Source organism: Nilaparvata lugens, chromosome X, assembly GCF_014356525.2.
Source record: "Nilaparvata lugens isolate BPH chromosome X, ASM1435652v1, whole genome shotgun sequence".
Taxonomy (NCBI): domain Eukaryota; kingdom Metazoa; phylum Arthropoda; class Insecta; order Hemiptera; family Delphacidae; genus Nilaparvata; species Nilaparvata lugens.
The window spans coordinates 16,898,782-16,918,340 of record NC_052518.1 but is presented as its reverse complement, the minus strand read 5'-3'; the positions used below and the strand labels follow the sequence as shown (position 1 = coordinate 16,918,340).

The following is a 19,559-nucleotide window of genomic DNA, read 5'->3' as shown; positions in this document are numbered from 1 at the left end:
TTGATGAGCTTGAGAGTCTACCACGAGGTCAGCAGTCGACGAATTTGATAAGATTATCAAGGAATCGGATATCATTTGAATTGAATTTCAAATCTTCCTTTGAATTTCAACCGATGACAATAGTTTACTTGAAAAAATAAGATAAAAATGTTTTAAAGTTTTACAGTTATTATTGCGCAGTTCATTACAATTATTCCCAGTTTCGAGAGATTGAAAGTATTTTTCAAACTGAATGCGCAATTCAACCTGAAAACAATAGAATTCTGTATTCTAATGTATTCGAGCGGCTTCTTGGAATTGAATCCAGGGGCCGGAGCCTGCAGCTTGTTGCAGCCCCACCCATCAATATTCTGGTCCAGTCCATCAGCAATTTTCACCAAGTTTTCCTTGTACGAGTATTGATCATTATCAGCAACTAAAATGTCTGGGCTCATAGTTATTTTTATGTATCCCCTCCATATCTCACCTGGAGTTACCATGGTTTCCAGCCGTCACAACCCCTACCATTCTCTCGCTGATCTCTATATATCATAGGATTTTCGAATGTCTTTATGTATGTATATTTTGCATCTTCCATGATATAATTGCTATGTTGATAATTCTAATGGGGAGTGAGTCTGCGCGGCTTCCGAAAGAGGTGCGTGCGCACCAGCCGGCCCACGCTTTTGCTGCTGGCTCAGCGCTCAGTTAGGTCCGCGACTCGTTGCCAGCTGGTCTTCGTCACTTCTTGCTCTGACATCTCCACATCGGCGTAGTCCCCACACCACCCCCGACTGCCTAGGGGCGTAGGCGGCTGCTGAAAAGGTATGTAACCTACCATTACTCAAATATAACAACTAATAAACATCTTTTTCAACAGTTTTCAGGAATTATTTGAAAGAAACTCGCAGAAAACTTTTGAAATATCCGGGAGCTGCACTCAACATACTTCAAACTTCAACAGTTTATTATTCTTGGTATTTCTTTCTCTTCTCAACAAATTTCCCATATGAATACATCTAAATTAACAATTAGCTCCAATAAAACCTCAAATTATCACCAGAAATACTTTACAACACTTTAGAACTTCTCCGTTGGAATGAATATCCAACGATGAACGAAAATTACCTAATGTTTCTAGTATTCTTCAACAATTTCAGCATAAATACAACAATATCAACACTGATTAACTCTGAGAGAAGCTCAAGAAATAAAAATATCTCTTGGACCTCAATTATTCGATGGAAAACCTTGAAATTTCCTCTTGTATTGATAGTAGTCAAACAAAACTGTCTTTTCTCATAGCGACAGTAAATGGTATTACGATTTTGGAGCATATAGGATTATTTCCATTTGCAGAAATGATGAGCGTTAAATTGACCATGAGTAAAATGATGAAAAACCCTCAACTGAAATACAATGCATCTTCCGATCGCGGCTCAACCGCGGTTTCATGACATTCATTTATTCATTCCAATTGATTATTCATTAGTATTCTATAGATAACTTCACATTTGATAAAGAAGGTGAAACAGTATCGAGTCGTTGAGAAAATACACAATTTCTCGAAGTTGAATGGATAAATGGAATTTCAACTTTACCTCAATAACACCTTATAGTTTGTATAACAAGTAGACGATCTATTTGACAATAAATCGTATATATGACGTGTGTTCGGGTATAATCGTTATCCTGGAATTATATTGCTTCTGAAACGTCAACCGATAGCTCGAATCTACACCGATTGTGTCATCAACCACGTATTTCGCGCATCGGAACGGAATGTCGCCGCTCTTCAAGATTTACTGCGATTAGTCCAGGGAGGAGGAAGCTAACATTCTATTTAAACGTGTGTTGAGTACGGTGACGTTGATTTGTTATCGTGTGAATAATTATTGTTCCCCTGTCTGAACGTTGCCTGAATATTGTGTCTTCTATGTAAGAGAATGCTAGATTAATAGTTAATAGAAATATTGGAGAGTAATTAATAATAAGTTATAGAAGAGAGTAAGAGTCATTCATTAAGTAGAAGAATAGGAGTGTGTTCACTTTAATACGTGTTCAAATCTTTATTCATCCGCGAAAACTTGTTGCTAGAATTCCAAGGGAGCGGAAACTATTTCATGTTACAAATTATAGGAATTGCTTTTCGGAATATTGAATTGATTCTACTCAAAGCTAGAATTTCACTTTCCTCTCGATTTCTCAAAATCAATGATTGAAATCCGTTGACATCGCAATCGAAGTTCGGTGTGTTAATTCAAAATAACCTTTCATTTGTATCATTATTATCAGGCTGTGTGGTTCATTCGGTAGCGTAGTTGGAATTAGAATGAGAGAAAAAGTCAACCATTAACGCAAAAAGTCATATTATGGAAATTATTCTCACGGTAAACTTTTCCGTTGCGCGGAGCACGAAGTTTGTAGTTATTGGTGGATATTAAGTAAAGAAAAAGTTGGAATGATAATTCAAAATACTAATTATTAGTTATCAATCATCGATGAGCTCAATGTGAAAGAATTTGTCTATTGCTTATCATATCAGACGTATATTATGATTGACAATCTTGAATCTTAAATTGAGTTGTGCTTCTTCTGGTGTTAATATTACTCATTCTTAGAAACATGGAGGAAGCTGATTCGGTTATTATCATATTTATTCGATTATATTATCTCATCTATCTACAAAAATATAGGATATCTTCGATAATATCATCGACGAAGATATCAATCATGATTTGATGATTTGCTTGTTAGCTCTAGAATTAAAATTAGTTTCAAGTAAATAATCCAATAGAATAGTTTATATAGTGAGGTCCACGTTATAATGACAGTATTTGATCAACTTTAGTTTTGCTATCCTTGTCTATCATTCGACAAAGCCGGTGATACTATCCTTTTCTAGGTCCACAACGATGACAATTATGTTATTGACAGTGTAGAAATATAATTTATTAATGCAGAGAATCGGTATCGCTATTCTTCTATCTTTATTCACTGCCATTATAACGTGGACCACACTATAGAATCTACTATGGTAAGTTGATGAATAGAACAAAGGTTATAATAGCTACTCAGTACTTGTGGGAATAGTCATAGTAGATGATTATTTGTTATTCTAACAACCAAAAAATAGTGTTTTATATTATACTGCCTGCTTTCGAGATCCTGCCTGGGAAATTTTACAGTTAGCGCTTAGTAAGAACCTGGAAAGAATCCTATCACGCAATTCATCACAGATGGATAGCTTATTTGTATCTTATGATGTTACTGATAATACTGTATCATAGAGAAATGATAGCATAAGTAGATATCCCATGGTATAGGGAATCTATGTCGCAACTTTTACTGTTATCTCAAGCCGATAGTCCACGTAGTTCTTTCCTATGCAGCTGTGTGAGGCTGGTAGTCTCTCAAATTGTGCCGTTCATACACTATCACCCCAACAAAACAGTAAAAATTGATAATAATCGTCAGTAATCGGCTTGAGATAACAGTAAAAGTTGCGACATAGATTCCCTATACCATGGGATATCTACTTACGCTATTGTTTCTCTATGACTGTATTCATTTGCGATGGCAAGCCTAATATGCATCGCTCCGTCCGGAACCCATAATATACTTCTAACAACGCCAGTTACCTTGTCGCTCTGGTCGTAAAACCGCGACTAGAAAATGACGCAAGTAGGCTATGCAGTATGCACCGAGCCTAATGTAAGCTCCATTCGGTTTTTCAGTTCATCAAAATGTCAGTTCTGCATTGAAACATGTACACAAGATTCTCAAGCCTCCATCTTATATTATACTGCCTTTCCTTAAGAATGTCATTCTCTCCAGAATCCATTCCATTTCTTGTTCGTTTTCCATTGTAAGAAGTGAACAATTTCAATAATAATAATATCTTTGAGGAAAAATTACAAAGAAGAAGAAGAAGAAGAAGAAGAAGAAGAAGATGAAGAAGAAGGAGAAGAAGAAGAATTAAATGAGTAAGGAAAAGAAGAAAAAATAGTTCAATAAAGTCGCACCGGGATTAAACTAGTTTTATATGAAAGTGAACTATGACTTTCAAATCAAATTCGAAAATGTAATATTCATATAACGCATGAAATGGATGATTGTACAATTCTGAAAGAGTGATTATCACGAAAAAACATTATCTGATACTTTACAGTATATTGTTGCGAAAAAATTTGACTCCGTTCCATTCTTATAATTCCGTCCTTTTGTGGAGGGATATTTCTATTATATAATCTCCGCTGCTATATTGAAAGATCTTTATTCTTCCCTAGATTTCCAATAATGTTCCTGCAAAAAGGATATTGGGCCATATGAATAAAGTTGAGCATTTGCTTCATTTTCTATGAATAAACTTGAGCAAAACCTTTTGCTCATGCTCATCAAAAAAATAGTTTGAGCATTTGCTCAAAAGTAAAAGCTTTTGCTCAAAATTGTATGAATAAACTAGAGCATTTGCTCAACTTTTGAAGCAAATGCTTCAAAAAAGGTGAGTCTAGTCTAGAGCAGCTTATCACCTTTTGCTCATAGTAAAATGGCTCAACTAATTCGTATGAGGAAGAGGAAACTATACCAGATACGATCACAACCAATAGTTGAGAGCTATAAAACTCTTTTTAGATTCAACCATGATACATATCACCATTATCCCTACAAAAGAATAAATACAAAAGATAGCTAGCTACCTGTTATAAAGATAGCCATCACAAAATAGGAAATAGTTATTTTAGAAGATGAAAGTGTAGACGATTATAATAAGGCTATTGATATTATAAGAATATGCTGAAGATTTTTATAGAGATTTTTTCACGCTATTATTTAAAAATGCTAAACTCAATTAACCTAAAACTCTATTCATAAATAGAAAACAGAGCAGACGACGCAAACACAAGCGGTACACCCTATTTGCATATTTAGCGCTTCCGTGAGCTATAAAAACAAACTAAGACTACAAAAGCGAATCAGCTGATGAAAAATCTCTAAAATACGTGAGCATTTGCTCCAGAGTTCAGGAGCATAAGGTAAGAGTAAAAGGTGAAGCTTATTCATATAAAAATGAGCAAATGCTTTTGCTTCTACCTTTTGATCATGAGCAAAACCTTATGCTTCATGCTCTTGCTCATGAGCATTTGCTCTGGTTTTATTCATATGGGCCATTGAATCAATGCGTTCATAGGTGCTGTAACCAAAATGATATAGACAATGCTAACAGAGCTTACAGCAAATCTCGTCGAGTATGAACAGCTCATTTTTTCGCGAACAATCACCAATCTTCCAAGTATTACGATTTCACAGCACTATTTGTACTTTTTCACGGTTTCCGGTAGGTTTTCTGAATAATATTGTCGATTATTATTTCTTGGACTGAACACTGAACAGTATTATTTTGAGATTCTAACGTTTAGATTGGCAGCTGCATTAGAAGAGACGTCGGTGATGACGGAGTATTGCAATTCACTTCATCAAATATAGATCTAATAGTTAGCAAAAAGACTTCCTGAGAATTGAAACTAATAAACATAATTTTGCGATGTGAGTATTTTCTTCTGAATCAGACTGTTTGTACTTAACCTTTGTCATAAATAACGAAACGTAATAGTTTGGCATCCTTCCAAAGCTATAGGTTCACCACGTTCCATTAAATCGAACAGTGTGGTGGAAATAATTAGTGGATTTTCCACCAATAGAAGTCATAGTCACGGACAATATCTTTTCATGTAGAGTTTAATGGTCATAATCGGATCTTTTGAACCTAGCCCTGTGGCGTGAGCGATGATAAATAAATCTACAAATGATTATCTGTGGTTGAAGTTAGAAATCGTTTGATAATCGGAACGTCCGATTGCACTAACATTAGTAACAGAACGATGCTTTGATATCAACATTTTAGTTGCATTGTTCGCAAAGCAACTATCATTTCGTTGCCGAGGAAATAACAAAGAATTCATCTGATATGCTTCGATGTTCCCAATTTGCTCCCGATTATTAGAGGTCCGAAATGCCTGAAATAATGACCTATCCTTTGCAGTTTATCATGGGCTGGTTAGAGCCTATCATAAGAGCGTTAGGTCATGTCTAATAATGCTCTGTCATCAAGTCAATACAACGTTTGTGTTGCAGCATTGAAAAGCCATGTAAATATCACATAACGACCCACACTCCAATACAGTTGCAAATAGCGTTACCTCTTTGAATGACCCGAAATTTGAAAAATATTAGAGGTCCAACGTGTAACACAGTTTCATGGCGTGTTTGGTTTCGACATTGTCACTAATTGAAGGTCCACCGTAAGGGCAAATTATACCTCAGTGAACTGAGTAAAGGAGTGAGAGAGATGGGAAGACAGAACGATAGGGTGAAAAGAGGAGTAAATTTCGAAAGGATGGAAGGGAATGAGGGATAAATTTGAATAAAATGAGATAAAACCATATCTGCTTTCAATACGCAGGAACTGATACTTATAAAATCGTTAGATCATATGTCATTAGATTAGATTAGGGTAGATCAGGGCACATGATGGATGGATGTCAGATTCAATCAAATCGATATGTTCAGATTCTCGTCTTAAAACAAAACTTTATTTACGGTAGTGTGATTGGAATATGATACAACTCTATTAGGAGACGATACAATAATATGACTCTATAATGATTCTTATTCATACAGTTTATTTTTCATTGTTATAGACTTCTCTATAAATTGGAATAACTGATTGGTTTAGTTGTAACTTACCGTAGTTGATTAGTAGAGTGAATGATTGGAGGAATGAAATTAAAATATTCAAGGTTCCTTTTTATATCCTATTAATTCACAACATGTTTCCACTTGAAGATTTTTATTCCATTTGAATAATAATCATTGATAGTAGCCCTGTAGGTTTCGACTTTAAGATTTTTATTCCATTTGAATAACAATTATTGGTAGTAGCCCTATAGGCTTCGACTTTTTTTTCATGTAGATTTTATTCCATTTGAATAGAAAAATAGTTCTTGTAGGGAATATCAATGGAATCAAGAAATAATTAATAATAATAGTGAGAATAATAAACAGAGCTTTATTCACATCCTTCACAAAACAAAAGCCTCTCCTTTCGGAGGTGTTCGAAGGTTGACAATATAACTATTGAACAGAGTTTGTTATATATGCACTCTTACTATTAATTGATCACTCAATTAGTAAAAAGTTAATTATTTCTATGAAATTATGTTTGTTAATAGTTTTCTGTCTCTTTCTGAAGTACATCAAACTTGCCCCATTCTTGGATAATCTCGTCTCTTCATTGCATAGCTGGTCGTTCTCTCTTTTTTTCTTGTGCACTACGATAAACCTTTTAGTACAAAATTTTCGCCCACCGATCGTCCTGCAATCTCGCGACTTTTCATTTCCATTCTGTTATATGTGCTTCTTCGAGTTCAACCTTTACCGAGAATTGATCGCACATTGAAGGTACCTAAATATACATGTCTTGTGTCCCTCAAGTATTCAGTTCTTCCCATCCCTAGTGTTTCCAATCCGGGTATTTGACTCTGATTGCTACATTCTTTGTTCTGCTGAATCTTTCTTTTCATCGGCTGATCCTGCTGTATTTTCTGTACGTCCGCTCTTTGCATTCACTGTTTGGTGGACTGTATTATCTCTCACGAGAATTTCTCGTCAAGATCCTCTCGGAACTGTTTCTTCTATTTTTCCTTCTCCTTCTTCGTTAATTACTTCTTGCTTCCAACATGACTCGATGACGATACCTCTCAACTCTCAGATCTCTTATCACTACTTGATACTTGGTTGTTCAGTTCTTCCAGTAATGTCAATACTCCACCCACTCTAAATCTATCATTTATAATAATTATTACTTTTTAAGCTCCCCTTCACAACCCGATCAAATGTGGGAGTAGTTTTTCCTTAGTTCCCCTTCCTTCTTTGCTGAAATGCTCTTTGATCGGGAACGCCACTCCCCATTTATTCTCATGTTATTCCTGGAGTGATCCGTGGTTCAGTGGATAGATTGCTTGCGTAGCAGCTTAACCCTTAAACGCCATACCATATGGTAACAGCGAACATGGACACTTTGGCATATTTCTCTAGAATTGTTGAGGTAACTCAGTGATAATTTCTAATGGAAGGGGAAGATTGTAGGAAGGTGTTCCAGTCAGTAAGCCATTTTCTTACTTCAGTGTTCATCAGTAGACCTTTGAAAATCAACGTTGAGGCTGACATGCACAGGTAAGTACATTGATATTCTATATTGTGATGAATATTATAACTCTAATGTGATTGTTAACAAATAATCAAAACGCTAAGAAAAAAATCCTAGCTTTTTTAAATTACTTTGATTTTATGAATATTATAAGCATTTATATTTGGGTGTTACCATATGGTAACAAGGGAGGTTTACCGAATCAATCATACGCTATACCTTACACCTTATATTTATTCATCACTCACACTTGTAAGATCGAAGTACACACTCAATAACAAAGTAAAATTTCTTGCAACTCTTACAACATTATTTGTATTAGGAATTTAGGATTTTTAATCAAAATATATGCTTTTATAATTATTAATTATTGCAGAAGTTTATTATATGGACATTTCATGATTAGCTCTGCTTAGTCTTCATCAACATTCCTTATTCGAATGATGAACCTGTAGTATATGGTAAAATAAATTATAAAAATGTAGGTAGTGGAATAGATAAAATATCATAAAATATAAAATATCTCCTACATGGGTAATCATAGTAGGCATTCCTTATTATAGCAGATTACAAAAGAGTTACTCAATGAATAAGTTTCAAATTACAAGTAAAAATTTTCAAATTTTGTTTCATTTGATGAAGGGATTCATAATTATATAAAAAGTAATCATTGTTTATCTTGTCATTTTTCAGGTCACTGATACTTGTAGAAATACTTGATGAGCTAGAGTCAGATGAGCTGCAAACATTGTAGTCAGCAGAATTTACATCAAGCCTCCAGATCCTTCTGACTTATCTGATGAGGACTCAGCAAATGAAGATAAAGAAGGGTTCATCGATAATCTAAGCAGTGGACAGCTAACAGCCAATGCTGAGATTGTTTTTACCAATGATGAGAAAGTTGAATGTGATGTGCAGTCGTCATTTGAAAAATATCATTTACACACTATTATGATGTATATTGATGAAAATATGGAGCAGAGTTGTTGATTACCAACTTTAATCAATTGATACTGTGAACGCCCCGTGTTTCCATATGGTAACATGACATTTTTTCATATATTTACTGAAATAAGTGAATAAAAAATGAAATAATATTTCAGGAGTTGTTTTTAAGAACTTTATTAACGTCTCTCGTGAGAAAAAGTAAAATTTAAAAACACTTGGGCGTTTAAGGGTTTAAAGGTCCCGGATTTAAATCTGGATACAAAAAAAAGTTTTTAGCCATGTCACTTCCGATTTATCGAATGGGCACGTTGAATCGTCGGTCCCGGCTTATATATATTACAGTTTTGATGCCAGGTGACGGTTTGTATTATATACTCAGGAGAGTTGGAACTTCAGTCAGGGACTCCCCACCAATAAAAGTCATCGAATATTTTTCGCATGGGTTCTCACAAACACTGAAAGCAATTCAACTAGGGCTAGTGATTTCTATTGGTTTTAAATAATATCTGTAACACAATTTTCATTCAATTCTGGAACCAAGAGCTTCAAAATATTTATGACGTCTCGATTTATATGAGAAGAGTTTGTCTCTTGTATGCTTCAAGTATATTGAACTTCCTCTCCTTCTTCTAATCATATATGCTTCCCATCATTGACGCTTATCCAATCTGCTCTCTCGATGTTTCTTCTCAGTCCAATATACTCCTTCTCCGTCACACTAATAATAATCGTATGCTTCCCATCATATTATGCGAAGCAACCGTAGTTAACTTTTTCGTTGGATCAGTTCTGGTTTTCAATATTCATTGCCCAATTACACTATGAATCAATAAACAAGCTTTCAATCAAAAAATGTGCCTTAAATTTGTTGGCACTCGAAAAAAAACGTTTGCTCTAATGTAAAAATAGATGATGCATTCCTATACACAATAGTAATTTAATAATGTCATTATTCTATATGTCAATGTAATGAAGAATGAATAAGTCGGAGATTTCAAAACTGATAAATTGATAATGCACAATGGGTATTTATCACAATATTGGATAAATCTTAAAATGAATAATCATAGTTTGATTTGTTCTGCAATGTTTTGCAAAGTTTATCAGATGATATTTGACATCATTTTGAAGACATCAATTCACATCCTAGTTTCTTCGTTTAATGCTATCAATAATCGATAGTGTAGAATAGACTCAAATATGTGGGGTTTCGATGATATTATGATAGTTATTGGTCTAGGAAAAGTATTGTCGATGCCAACAAATATAAGAGATTTTCATATACAAAACTCATGTTGAAACGTTAGAAAACTCCAATATGATGCTACAAATTTCATCGAATGAATGATCTAGACTCATGCACATGACAGATGAATGAATTGAAATGAGTCTGTCACTCGAGGGAATGCTGAGTAGAGCTAGCGAATCTCAAAATGTCCGAGAAGAATAGAATATTAAATAAGACGCGAGAAGAAATGGCTGTCATGTCCTCAGCAGTTGTCAGCTGTTGAACTCGGAAAGCCACTGAACACATCAGATGCAACTTTTCTTCAACTTGATAAGTTTCGAACAATGGTTCGCATTAAGATCTCAACTAGTGTTGCTGAAGTTGGAATTGCTTGAGATTGTTCCGCATTGCTATTGACAACACAGATGAAAGATTTCTGATGAGAATGTGACGTTTCCTATTTACTTACCAGTTTGAAACTATGATCAGCACAGAGACTATTAAAAGTCGAGCAATAGCAACTACTCAACTAATCAAATTGAGATTGTAATTTCATACTACGTCTTTATACTTCAAACTGTAATTAACTTTCGAGTTGAGTCACGTGATTTCAAGCGGAGTGACATTGAAAACTTCACAGTCAAGATTGAAGTTTCTCAAGTTGAAATTTCATTTCTTATGAAAATCATTACGTCTCATGAAGAATATTTCAATAAATAAATTCATTGAAATGTTTGTTTACGAGCACTGAGTTCATGTGACCTTCAGCGATCATGTGATCATGTTACATGGAATTAAATGAATTATCATCATTAATGTACAATTAATATAACTATTTTCATGGAAATTTTCCTATAAGTATAATTCCTCTCCAACGATGAACTTTAATATTTCATCCGCATTGTAGAGGTACGCTTCCGGGTCTTTTCAAACCGGGATTGACGGTCTATTAGAATGTAATACAGAAGAAAAAAGTCTAAAAACTAATGGAATGTTATCGTTTCTGTTCCAAGTCACAAAAAAAATTGGATTCTATTTTGTTCATCCTGTTAATATGTGTTTGGTTCTGATCGAGATTAAAAACAATAGGAATCAATAGTATATTTGTTTTATTTATCTATTTTTATAAATGACCAAAACTCATTTCAAAACAAGTTCAAGACACGAATAATCATATGTAGGATAGAATTTGGGTTTGCATCTAGAATTTTAAACCTCATATTAGACAGGAGATGAATTTTGGCTTTATACAGAAGCTGTACAGAAATGAATGTATAACATATCTAGACAATGGATGCCTGTATGCTCGTATTCTTTATGATTCCCGTGGTCATGGTACTCTTGTTTTCCTGTTGTCTATGAGTTCAATTTTCATCACTTGGCACAGAATTTCTACACGTTTATTTCTCCACTTTATATCATGCACTCAATTATTACACACACTGCAATTACTAAATACAACTATTACATACTTCATCATCACTCCAAGTTAACTAAGCAAGTACTTGTATCCTCTTCTCTACTCACCAGTCAATTATTTTTATTAAATCTCATTATTGAAGGCTGAATTTTATTAAGATTTCACCCTCAACTACTCATTACTACAGAATCAATCACTGAAGAATTAATTCATGATAACTCGATCTCACAGCTGCAACATTGACCCAATAATAACTGGAGCCCCAATCATTTTCAAGCAATTGCATATAGATTATACATATGCACCCTCTTCTTCTCGGGCTGGAATGTGTACAGCTCAACGTGATTCATATGTGATGGTATTTCGCTTTACAATAGCTGACACATTCGTCCTAATGAGAATTTGATACATGCACGAATGATTTCAGAAGCCATTTCGGATCTGCTAATAGCGAATTTCATGACGTCATTGACGTGTGATTTTTCGGTCGTGTTCAGTGTGTCCAAATATCGCTTGAAACGAAAGAATCCGAAGATGAAGAATGAAGCTCATCAATCTTATTATATATATCTATATTACTGATTTCATCACATGCATAATGATCATAGATAATTAGGTAACCTTATTTTTCCTCTTCCTATCATTTTGATAATATAATTATTGTATAAATGAATAAAGTAAATGAAGAAAATGAAAAATCAAACATCTGTATATGAATATAATATTTCGTGAATTCATGTATAATTCTCCGAATCAGATTTAAAGTGTTGATTGGCTTTGTGGTCGCGCTGAGCTATCGTTATAAGATATCTCTTAGATGAGTTAAAATTATAGTGCCTGCTACTCGTGTCGTAAGGGTGACCACTTGAAGAGTGGTTCTTCTCTGAATCAGATTTATAAATTTAAAAGTCGCTTACTGGTGATTCGGAACCCACTTGCATATGTAGGTCTAATCATCTCTCACCATCATCATCATCTGTCACATTACTCACGTGATAAAGATATCTCTTAGATTAGTTAAGATTCTTGGAACTGCTTACTCCTGTTATAAGGGTGATCACCTGAAGAGCCAACTACTCTAAATAAAATTTATGAAATGAAAAGTCGCTTTCTGGTGGTTCGGAACCCACCTGAATATGTAGGTCTTTTCATTACTCATGATCATCATCATCTGTCTCATTACCGACGCAAAAGCCTGAAGCTCATATGGACATCCCAATCAGCAAAAAAGCTGTTAGTTAGGCTTCATCAGTTCAGAACTGAACTTGTGAACTCAAAATTATAACGTATTAGGAATATGCATCAAAACTATAAGAGATATGGAGAGAGTTACGGAATAAATTTTTAAGATTCAATTCTGTACTGGATAGTTATGTCTGTAAGACGCATATTTCTATGTTTTTATATATGCGAAAAACAACACAATTTTACCTTTGAACCACCACCAAAATCTCAGCACAAGGGGTAGGGTAGGAGACTTTTGATATGTTCATCTCCTTACTACCCCCCTCCTAAATAGAGCTCTGGGGTCAAACATTGTCTTTAAAACTTTTGCCCCTATACCCTTTTTTGAGCTTTCGGCTTATTGCCGAGATTGAAGCCAAGCCGTCTACTACTGAGGGGGATGTTACAAAAGCTACTTCATTTTATATTCTTTTTATAATATATTCTGATATTCGGGTTTTCAATATGACGTATAGGCCTAATATGAAAGGAAAAACACCATTTTGTTCTTATTCATGTGCCTCTCTCACTCTCTGATATTAAAAAAAAATATCAGCTGTTGTGGCTTCATTGATACGTTACACACAGTATAACGTTATACTGTATAACACAGAAGATACGTTACACACAGTTTGTGAAGAATCGCAAAGCTCTCGGATGTCTTTATAGTCTAGTCAAATGATCGTTTTTCAGGAAACAGCCCCGAAAGAAATTTTTCGACGGCTCTATAATTATGTATTTTGGGACGCTGAATTTGAATCTGAAATTTGCTGACACGCCAGAGGGCGGCTTCACCCCCAAACCCCCCAAAAACCCCCAAAATTTCTGACTTTCTTCAATTTTCCCATTTTATCTCGTGAACCTTGAGTTTCTCAAGAAAAATCATTCTTGACAAAATCAAGAAGAATAAAATGTCCAATAATTTGAGTCGTCGCGCAGGATTCTACCATTTTTGGTTCCGAAAAATTTTCAAAAAGGGGTATTTTTTAAGGGGTTTTCAAAATTATGCAAACCTACCACTTCTACCCTATACAACATGGATATTTTTCTAGTATAGATGAGAAACCACACATCACGTGAAAGAACAATTCATTATGAACAGGATTCCTCAGGAATTTTCGAATCTAGTAGAGGAGGGAGGGGAAATATACCCTAAAATAGAAAATCATGTCCCACATCCAAAATACAAATTTTTCATTATAATACCTTTTCAAGGCCTTCCTAACAAAAAATACATATTTCGGCTGAAATCATCTCACGCGGGTTATTTCCTATGAGAATCACCCATTAGAAACATTTAATTTCAGTATTTCCTAGCACGTCATAAGGATACGTCAAGGATAAAAACTTCAAACACTTTTTAACTTTTGACAGAATGATCAGATCCCCTCGTACTACAGCTCAAGTTTATATCATGCATCTTACTCGTTTTAGAGACTCTTGAATAACAGTAAAATTGCAGAAAAAATGAGAAAATGGAAATTATAATTTTTTCAATTGGTTGTTACTTTCAATTGTTGTCAGGAAAACGATTCATGGTAGCGGAATGAGGAGAAAATTCTCTACAACATCGACTACTTTTTCGATTTTTTATCTGAAGTGTTTCACAAGAAACACTAACTCACAAGTAACTTTGAATATACGTGACTGTGGAAATGATTGACGTATCAAAAAATTTTAGCATATTCAAAGTTGCATATCTTGTGAAACACTTCAGATAAAAAATCGAAAAAGTAGTCAATGTTGTAGAGAATTTTCTTCTCTTTCCGCTCTCATGAATCGTTTTTTTGATTTCAATATCGTTCAAAAGTTACAACCAATTGAAAAAAATGATAATTTCCATTTTCTCATTTTTTCTGTAATTTTACTGTTATTCAAGAGACTCTAAAACGAGTAAGATACATGATGTAAACTTGCGATTGGTTTCAAATGAAAGAGAATCACATGGTCTATAAGATACGTTGCCTTAAACCCATCTTTCATAACTCTTTATAATCGAAAAACTGTCTAGACGGTGAAAATGAGGAAAATATCGCTAATTTCTTGATTTTCTTTAATCAAACGTATCTTACCTCACGATTATACTTTTCAAAATTCATTCACCTCACATGAAAGAGGAGATTCTGGTCTTCAAATCAAGACCAAGTACCATTTTTTATCATCTCGGATTACCGAGATATACACATTTTAATATAGAAATTGGCCATTTTTCTGTGTATTTAAATAGGGGCTTAAATACACTAAAAGTGGATTTATTTGATTTTTTTAATCAAATTTCAATTATGATACATGATTTTGAACCGCCTTGACGAGCTGAAAAGAATGAGCTGTAGTAGGTGGGGATCTGATCATTCTGTCAAGAGTTATAAGTGTTTTAAGTTTTGATCCTTGACGTATCCTTATGACGTACGCCTCACTAGGATATACTGAAATTAAATGTTTCTAAAGGGTGATTCTCATAGGAAATAACCCACGTGAGATGATTTCAGCCAAAATATGTATTTTTTTGTTAGGAAGGCCTTGAAAATGTATTATAATGAAAAATTTGTATTTTGGCTGTAGGACATGATTTTCTATTTTAGGGTATATTCCCCCTCACCCCTCTACTAGATTCGAAAATTCCTGAGGAATCCTGTTCATAATGAATTGTTCTTTCACGTGATGTGTGGTTTCTCATCTATACTAGAAAAATATCCATGATGTATAGGGTAGAAGTGGTAGGTTTGCATAATTTTGAAAACCCCTTAAAAAATACCCCTTTTTGAAAATTTTTCGGAACCAAAAATGGTAGAATCCTGCGCGACGACTCAATTATTGGACATTTTACTATTCTTAATTTTGTCGAGAATAATTTCTCTAGAGGAACCCAAGGTTCACGAGATAAAATGGGAAAATTTAAAAAAGTCAGAAATTTTGGGGGTTTTGGGGTGAAGCCGCCCTCTGGCGTGTCAGCGAATTTCAGATTCAAATTCAGCGCCCCAAAATACATATAGATCCGTCGAGAAAAATTCTTTCGGGGCTGTTTCCTGAAAAACGACCATTTGACTGGACTATTATGCACCCAATGAGATAGAAGATATAGGCCTACTTACGAAATCCTGGCTAAAGGAAAAATTGAACATCGAAAAATAATGGAAGAGGCAAATGAAGAATACATAGAAGAAAATCAGAGATCAAAATCAACCATAGGTCCAGGATAGGACATGGATATACTGCAAATCTCAACGAGAAGAGCTCCACTACGAAGCACGAGTGCTTACTATTCAGTATGATGTGAATTGATGTAACGCTGATTCAAGATAAGTAAATTGAATAGAAAACTAGAATACAGATGGAGTATATAAGAGAAAGTGAAAATTATATTCGAAAAAATCTTTTTCCAAAGTTTAACGCCCGCAGAAATTGTTTTGCTTGGCTTTCGGGCTCATTGCGTGGTTTATGAGAGATTCATTGAATGAGTCAGGTTTTGGTGACATTTATAAAAACTCATCGCTCATATAACGGTACGAACGATCTGAAAATTGAGGTGAAGCAGCTTGAATGAATTGGTTACAGAGATTTTATCGATTGAGAATTAATGGTAACTACGGAGCTGCTGCAATTTCAGGTTTCAATTATTTGAAAAGATTGCATTCTATTGCCACGGTACTTTCCTCCTAACAGCTGGGGAATATATATCTACATTATGAGGTGCTAGACTGGTACGAAATCACAGTCACACTCCCACTCTTCCTCCCACCACCAAAAAACTCGTGAAACCAATAATTATTCAAGCTATCACTCCCTCACTCTCACCACCATTGCACTTCCATTCATGTTATCTCTTTCGTTTTTTCAGCTCCTTCACTCTCTTTCTCGACTTGCATCTTCCTCATTTTTTTCTCTCTGTCACCAAGGTTCATTCTCCCCCTTTTGTGATCCTGTTTTCGAATGTTATTTTTAAAATTTTGGTCGGGTGACATTTTTAGAACAAACTTCTGTGTATTATTATAGTTGAGTAGCTGTTTCTAGTTCAGAATCTTGAAAAAATGCCTGTGACAACATCATATCGCCTAGATGATTAGTAAATCTCACTACAAATTGCTTTGAAATCATTCTGGTTTTTTAAAATTGTTTGATCTTGATACTTGTGCAACTTCTTTCCATGAATTTTTCACGCTCAACAAAAATAGCTAGGCCCACTCTAATTGTAGAATAGATTGCAGCATTCATGACCGCATTTCTACATGCTTTTTCAGACTTTCAATGAAACTTTTTCAATGACTTTTTTGCATTTCCTGATAAAAGTATTCAATTATATTTCTTATTAAAATTCTCTCAACTTTCAAATTCACAATCTTTTGTACTATTTTTTGTGACGGTTGTCAAAAGTTGTAGAATGAGATTTTTATTTTGTTTTGTGGGAAAAGAAGAGCTCTTATGACTTGAATTGAGATTACAATTATCAACAATACATTAATTTTTATTCCTGTTTCATGATTATAAGTATAAATTATAATTATCATTTTTGACCATTATTATATACATCCTTCCACGAGAAAACCTTCGTTCTAAAACACAAAACAAATATGAAATATTCTAGAAGTGATACAAAAGATATGCAAAGTATAAAATGTAGATTGCAAATTGGATTATGGGAGAAATAACTGATAAGAATCAAATGATAAAATCACAAGGGATAAATAAAAAAAAAATTCAATATAGAAAATTCTATATCTGATCATGTTAATCAAAATAATCATTCTCCAGCTCAAAAATTGCAATGGGATAACATTACACATAATAAGGGAGTCAATTGTTCTTGAAATACATCATTGAGACTGAGGAGTGAATCTAGATTTGAAATTGTTCTTTGAAATTCAACACCTGTCATTTTGCAATACATGAAAGTAGGACTACTATTCATTTATAGAAAACTTCATAATTTTTGACAGTCTATATTTACTCAGGTATATTCTTGCAATATGGTTATAAAATATATTTCTCTCGTTGAGAGAAAGTTATGACCATGCCAAAAAAAGGTGAAAGGATAAGTTTAGAAGGACCTTTTCATAAAGTAAAGTCGATAGACAAAAGGCTGCCTTTGATATACAAAAGCGAGTCTTTATAAGTCCCAAGGGGCTGCAGATTGCGTTGAGTTTCGGCTGAGAAAGGATGTCTTGAGGTTCCAGTTGGTGAGGAAGTAGGAGAGAAAGAGAGAGTGAGAGAGAGAGAGAGAGAGAGAGAGAGAGAGACAGATGATGCTTGAGTGAAGAGGACAACCACTTTGAAGTTTCAAGTTCACATCCGCAAGCCAAGTATTCTAGATCGAAATACGAATATTTTTTTTCTGCAACTTTGTTTCAAGTCATCAGATCTGTACTAGTAGCTCTGTGAACAGTAGACCTCACGCAGTTTTCTCATCCACAAGTATCTGATGTCACCTGTTTAAGTTGATTCAGTTGAATCACAATTCACAGTTGAATTATAATTTACTTCTAAAAATTGTTATTTGTTTTCTCCAAGATCAAAAACTCACACATGTTAATAAACTCAGTTCACGTTTGAATTTGTATTTCATATGATACTTTATCCAATTCCGTGATAATCTTCTATCTGATAAAAAAATCTCTCAAATATTTTAAAATCAATTGTTCCAATCCAGAATATTACAATTTCTTCAGCATTATTTAGTTCATTTAACCATTTCTTATTTTATTTTCAATCACCTATTAAATTTGTTTTTAAAACGTGAGAACATTTATACTGATGGGCACGCATCATAAACAATTATGAAACCCTACCTTATAGAAATAGACACGGCCAGACATTTGTGTAATGCATGCAATGAATTCACTTGTCAGCTGATTGATTATGAATAATTCGACAGTCTGATTAATCCTATCTACAAAGTAGATGATATATATAGTGATATCAGAGTATGGAGGAATTCCTTTTCTTTTCATATTATCCTTAAAATGCAAAATTTCAAAAAACCTTGTGTATATATCGACGCGCAGTTGAAAAAGGAATATTTCTGCCAAATCAAATCGAATTCTATCAACGCGTTTGGTCGTAATCGCGTTACATACAGACAGACAAAACGAAATTCGATAAAACATATAGACCTCACTAGTCACTACGTTTGGTCAATTAGAAAATCGAGGTAGCATCGCTTAAAAATACCGATGAAAATCTGATTATAACTTTGAAAATTCACTTAATAAAAAATTAAATTCACACCCAGGATAGATAGAAGAAATGGATTTTTCATAATTTATGCCGAAAGGACTTCATGACCGTTCACACAAGAATACAATTTTGGAGAAAAATGATTGGATTTTTTTTATTGCGAATGATGACTACATGAGATTTTTGCTTGTGCGTGGGTAATGGAGTAATAATGGAATGGGTGGAGTGGGAGTGCGAGCGTGAATTATGAGATTATCAAACGCCCATGCCTATTCGATGAGATTCGGCGAGATTCGAACCCGTGACCAGGTAGCACTAGCAGACTGAAGGGTGCAACGCCTTAGTCAACTCGGCTATCTGGCTGGCTAAATTGATTTATT

The 19,559-nt window shown here is 34.3% G+C and overlaps 1 protein-coding gene across 3 annotated transcripts in view; it reads left to right on the top strand.

Moving 5' to 3' along the window:
- Positions 1-696: 696 nt before the first annotated feature.
- The window catches only part of LOC111048589 (orexin receptor type 1), a 247,865-nt gene continuing 229,002 nt past the window's right edge, over positions 697-19,559 (top strand). For all 3 annotated transcript variants that reach the window (XM_022334504.2, XM_039442529.1, XM_039442528.1), the window contains exon 1: positions 697-804. The gene's annotated coding sequence lies outside the window, so the exon portion shown is untranslated. The remainder of the gene's footprint in view (positions 805-19,559) is intronic.